The sequence below is a fragment of the Triticum dicoccoides genome, chromosome 7B (assembly GCF_002162155.2).
Source record: "Triticum dicoccoides isolate Atlit2015 ecotype Zavitan chromosome 7B, WEW_v2.0, whole genome shotgun sequence".
Taxonomy (NCBI): Eukaryota; Viridiplantae; Streptophyta; class Magnoliopsida; order Poales; family Poaceae; genus Triticum; species Triticum dicoccoides.
Window position 1 is genome coordinate 572,172,096 of NC_041393.1, and position 6,683 is coordinate 572,178,778.

Sequence of the window (6,683 nt, forward strand, 5' to 3'; positions counted from 1 at the left end):
GCCCCCCTGCCCCCGTATATAAAGGGAGCAAGGGGGGGGGGGTGCGGCCGGCCCTAGGAGGAGGCGCGCCGGAGGAGTCCTACTCCCACCGGGAGTAGGACTCCCCCCCATCCCTAGTTGGACTAGGACTTGGGGGGGAAGGAGGAGAGGGGGGAAAGGAAAGGGGGGCGCCGCCCCCCTCCTTGTCCTATTCGGACTTGGGGGGGGGAGGGGCGCGCGGCTGCCCCTTGGCCCCTTCTCCTCTTCCTCCACTAGGCCCACTAAGGCCCATTAGGTCATCGGGGGGTTCCGGTAACCTCCCGGTACTCCGGTAAAATGCTGATTTCACCCTGAACACTTCCGATGTCCAAACATAGGCTTCCAATATATCAATCTTTATGTCTCGACCACTCCTTGTCATGTCCTGGATCACATCCGGGACTCTAAACAACCTTCGGTACATCAAAATATATAAAGTCATCGTAACGTTAAGCGTGCGGACCCTACGGGTTCGAGAACTATGTAGACATGACCTAGAACTATTCTCGGTCAATAACCAATAGCGGAAACTGGTTTCTCATATTGGCTCCTACATATTCTACGAAGATCTTTATCGGTCAAACCGCATAACAACATACGTTGTTCCCTTTGTCATCGGTATGTTACTTGCCCGAGATTCGATCGTTGGTATCTAATACCTAGTTCAATCTCGTTATCGGCAAGTCTCTTTACTCGTTACGTAATGCATCATTTCGTAACTAACTCATTAGCTACATTGCTTGCAAGGCTTATAGTGATGTGCATTACCGAGAGGGCCCAGAGATACCTCTCCGACAATCGGAGTGTCAAAACTTAATCTCGAAATACGCCAACCCAACATGTACCTTTGGAGACACCTGTAGTACTCCTTTATAATCACCCAGTTATGTTGTGACGTTTGGTAGCACCCAAAGTGTTCCTCCGGTAAACGGGAGTTGCATAATCTCATAGTTACAGGAACATGTATAAGTCATGAAGAAAGCAATAGCAATATACTAAACGATCAAGTGCTAGGCTAACGGAATGGGTCATGTCAATCACATCATTCTCCTAATGATGTGATCCCATTAATCAAATGACAACACATGTCTATGGTTAGGAAACATAACCATCTTTGATTAATGAGCTAGTCAAGTAGAGGCATACTAATGACTATATGTTTGTCTATGTATTCACACATGTATCATGTTTCCGGTTAATACAATTCTAGCATGAATAATAAACATTTATCATGATATGAGGAAATAAATAATAACTTTATTATTTCCTCTAGGGCATATTTCCTTCAGTCTCCCACTTGCACTAGAGTCAATAATCTAGATTACACAGTAATGATTCTAACACCCATGGAGTCTTGGTGCTGATCATGTTTTGCTCGCGGAAGAGGCTTAGTCATGGGTCTGCAACATTCAGATCCGTATGTATCTTGCAAATCTCTATGTCTCCCACCTGGACTTGATCTCGGATGGAATTGAAGTGTCTCTTGATGTGCTTGGTCCTCTTGTGAAATCTGGATTCCTTTGCCAAGGCACCAGTATTATCACAGAAGATCTTCATTGGTCCCGATGCACTAGGTATGACACCTAGATCGGAAATGAACTCCTTCATCCAGACTCCTTCATTTGCTGCTTCCGAAGCAGCTATGTACTCCGCTTCACATGTAGATCCCGCCATGACGCTTTGTTTAGAACTGCACCAACTTACAGCTCCACCGTTTAATAAAAACACGTATCCGGTTTGCGATTTAGAATCGTCCGGATCAGTGTCAAAGCTTGCATCGACGTAACCATTTATGACTAGCTCTTTGTCACCTCCATATATGAGAAACATATCCTTAGTCCTTTTCAGGTATTTCAGGATGTTCTTGACCGCTGTCCAATGATCCATTCCTGGATTACTTTGGTACCTTCCTGCCAAGCTTATTGCTAAGCACACGTCAGGTCTGGTACACAGCATTGCATACATGATAGAGCCTATGGCTGAAGCATAGGGAACATCTTTCATTTTCTCTCTATCTTCTGCTGTGGTCGGGCATTGAGTTTGACTCGACTTCACACCTTGTAGTACGGGCAAGAACCCTTTCTTTGCCTGATCCATTTTGAACTTTTTCAAAACTTTATCAAGGTATGTGCTTTGTGAAAGTCCAATTAAGCGTCTTGATCTATCTCTATAAATCTTGATGCCCAATATATAAGCAGCTTCACCGAGGTCTTTCATAGAAAAACTTTTATTCAAGTATCCCTTTATGCTATCCAGAAATTCTATATCATTTCCAATTAATAATATGTCATCTACATATAATATCAGAAATGCTATAGAGCTCCCACTCACTTTCTTGTAAATACAGGCTTCTCCAAAAGTTTGTATAAAACCATATGCTTTGATCACACTATCAAAGCGTTTATTCCAACTCCGAGATGCTTGCACCAGTCCATAAATGGATCATTGGAGCTTGCACACTTTGTTAGCACCTTTTGGATCAACAAAACCTTCTGACTGCATCATATACAACTCTTCTTCCAGAAATACATTCAAGAATGCAGTTTTTACATCCATTTGCCAAATTTCATAATCATAAAATGCAGCAATTGCTAACATGATTCGGACAGACTTAAGCATCGCTACGGGTGAGAAAGTCTCATCGTAGTCAACCCCTTGAACTTGTCGAAAACCTTTTGCAACAAGTCGAGCTTTATAGACAGTTACATTACCATCAGCGTCAGTCTTCTTCTTAAAAATTCATTTATTCTCAATGGCTTGCCGATCATCGGGAAAGTCAACCAAAGTCCATACTTTGTTCTCATACATGGATCCCATCTCAGATTTCATGGCCTCTAGCCATTTTTTGGAATCTGGGCTCATCATTGCTTCCTCATAGTTCGTAGGTTCATCATGGTCAAGTAAGATGACTTCCAAAATAGGATTACCGTACCACTCTGGTGCGGATCTTACTCTGGTAGACCTACGAGGTTCAGTAGAAACTTGATCTGAAGTTTCATGATCAATATCATTAGCTTCCTCACTGATTGGTGTAGTTGTCACAGGAACCGGTTCCTGTGATGAACTACTTTCCAATAAGGGAGCAGGTACAGTTACCTCATCAATTTCTACTTTCCTCCCACTCACTTCTTTCGAGAGAAACTCCTTCTCTAGAAAGGATCCGAATTTTGCAACGAAAATCTTGCCTTCAGATCTATGATAGAAGGTGTACCCAACAGTCTCTTTTGGGTATCCTATGAAGACACATTTCTCCGATTTGGGTTCGAGATTATCTGGTTGAAGTTTCTTCACATAAGCATCGCAGCCCCAAACTTTAAGAAACGACAACGTTGGTTTCTTGCCAAACGACAGTTCATGAGGCGTCGTCTCAACGGATTTTGATGGTGCCCTATTTAATGTGAATGCGGCCGTCTCTAAAGCATAACCCCAAAACGATAGCGGTAAATCAGTAAGAGACATCATAGATCGCACCATATCTAGTAAAGTACGATTACGACGTTCGGACACACCATTTCGTTGTGGTGTTCCGGGTGGCGTGAGTTGCGAAACTATTCCGCATTGTTTCAAATGTAAACCAAACTCGTAACTCAAATATTCTCCTCCACGATCAGATCGTAGAAATTTTATTTTCTTGTTACGATGATTTTCCACTTCTCTCTGAAATTCTTTGAACTTTTCAAATGTTTCAGACTTGTGTTTCATTAAGTAGATATACCCATATCTGCTCAAATCATCTGTGAAGGTGAGAAAATAACGATACCCGCCGCGAGCCTCAACATTCATTGGACCACAAACATTAGTATGTATGATTTCCAACAAATCAGTTACTCGCTCCATAGTTCCGGAGAATGGTGTTTTAGTCATCTTGCCCATGAGGCACGGTTCGCAAGTACCAAGTGATTCATAATCAAGTGATTCCAAAAGCCCATCAGTATGGAGTTTCTTCATGCGCTTTACACCGATATGACCTAAACGGTAGTGCCACAAATAAGTTGCACTATCATTATCAACTCTGTATCTTTTGGTTTCAATACTATGAATATGTGTATCACTACTATCGAGATTTAATAAAAATAGACCACTCTTCAAGGGTGCATGACCATAAAAGATGTTACTCATATAAATAGAACAACCATTATTCTCTGACTTAAATGAATAACCGTCTCGCATCAAACAAGATCCAGATATAATGTTCATGCTCAACGCTGGCACCAAATAACAATTATTTAGGTCTAAAACTAATCCCGATGGTAGATGTAGAGGTAGCGTGCCGAACGCGATCACATCGACTTTGGAACCATTTCCCACGCGCATCGTCACCTCGTCCTTAGCCAATCTTCGCTTAATCCATAGTCCCTGTTTCAAGTTGCAAATATTAGCAACAGAACCAGTATCAAATACCCAGGTACTACTGCGAGCATTAGTAAGGTACACATCAATTACATGTATATCACATATACCTTTGTTCACTTTGCCATCCTTCTTATCCGCCAAATACTTGGGGCAGTTCCGCTTCCAGTGTCTAGTCTGCTTGCAGTAGAAGCACTCAGTCTCAGGCTTAGGTCCAGACTTGGGTTTCTTCTCTTGAGCAGCAACTTGTTTGCTGTTCTTTTTGAAGTTCCCCTTCTTCTTCCCTTTGCCCTTTTTCTTGAAACTGGTGATCTTGTTAACCATCAACACTTGATGCTCCTTCTTGATTTCTACCTCTGCGGCTTTTAGCATTGCGAAGAGCTCGGGAATAGTCTTGTCCATCCCTTGCATATTATAGTTCATCACGAAGCTCTTGTAGCTTAGTGGCAGTGATTGAAGAATTCTGTCAATGACACTATCATCAGGAAGATTAACTCCCAGTTGAATCAAGTGATTATTATACCCAGACATTTTGAGTATGTGTTCACTGACAGAACTATTCTCCTCCATCTTGCAGCTATAGAACTTATTGGAGACTTCATATCTCTCAATCCGGGCATTTGCTTGAAATATTAACTTCAACTCCTGGAACATCTCATATGCTCCATGACGTTCAAAACATCGTTGAAGACCTGGTCCTAAGCCGTAAAGTATGGCACACTGAACTATCGAGTAGTCATCAGCTTTGCTCCGCCAGACGTTCTTAACATCGTCAGTTGCATCAGCAGCAAGCCTGGCACCCAGCGGTGCTTCCAGGACGTAATTCTTCTGTGTAGCAATGAGGATAATCCTCAGGTTACGGACCCAGTCCGTGTAATTGCTACGGTCATCTTTCAACTTTGCTTTCTCAAGGAACGCATTAAAATTCAACGGAACAACAGCACGAGCCATCTATCTGCAACAAACATAGACAAGAAAAATACTATCAGGTACTAAGTTCATGACAAATTTAAGTTCAATTAATCATATTACTTAAGAACTCCCACTTAGATAGACATCCCTCTAATCTTCTAAGTGATTACGTGATCCATATCAACTACACCATGTCCGATCGTCACGTGAGATGGAGTAGTTTCAACAGTGAACATCAATATGTTGATCATATCTACTATATGATTCACGCTCGACCTTTCGGTCTCCGTGTTCCGAGGCCATATCTGTTATATGCTAGGCTCGTCAAGTTTAACCTGAGTATTCCGCGTGTGCAACTGTTTTGCACCCGTTGTATTTGAATGTAGAGCCTATCACATCCGATCATCACGTGGTGTCTCAGCACGAAGAACTTTCGCAACGGTGCATACTCAGGGAGAACACTTCTTGATAATTTAGTGAGAGATCATCTTAAAATGCTACCGTCAATCAAAGCAAGATAAGATGCATAAAGGATAAACATCACATGCAATCAATATAAGTGATATGATATGTCCATCATCATCTTGTGCTTGTGATCTCCATCTTCAAAGCACCGTCGTGATCACCATCGTCACCGGCACGACCCCTTGATCTCCATCGTAGCATCGTTGTCGTTACGCCATCTTATTGCTTCTACGACTATCGCTACCGCTTAGTGATAAAGTAAAGCAATTACAAGGAGTTTGCATTTCATACAATAAAGCGACAACCATATGGCTCCTGCCAGTTGCCGATAACTTCGGTTACAAAACATGATCATCTCATACAATAAAATATAGCATCACGTCTTGACCATATCACATCACAACAAGCCCTGCAAAAACAATTTAGACGTCCTCTACTTTGTTGTTGCAAATTTTACGTGGCTGCTACGGGCTTTAGCAAGAACCGTTCTTACCTACGCATTAAAACCACAACGATAGTTTGTCAAGTTAATGTTGTTTTAACCTTTGCAAGGACCGGGCGTAGCCACACTCGGTTCAGCTAAAGTGAGAGAGACAAACACCCGCCAGTCACCTTTAAGCACGAGTGCTCGTAACGGTGAAACCAGTCTCGCGTAAGCGTACGCGTATTGTCGGTCCGGACCGCTTCATCTCACAATACCGCTGAGCCAAAGTATGACATGCTGGTAAGCAGTATGACTTGTATCGCCCACAACTCACTTGTGTTCTACTCGTGCATATGACATCTACGCATAAAACCTGGCTCGGATGCCACTGTTGGGGAACATAGTAATTTCAAAAAAATTCCTACGCACACGCAAGATCATGGTGATGGCATAGCAACGAGAGGGGAGAGTAATGTCCACGTACCCTCGCAGACCGTAAGCGGAAGCGTTATGA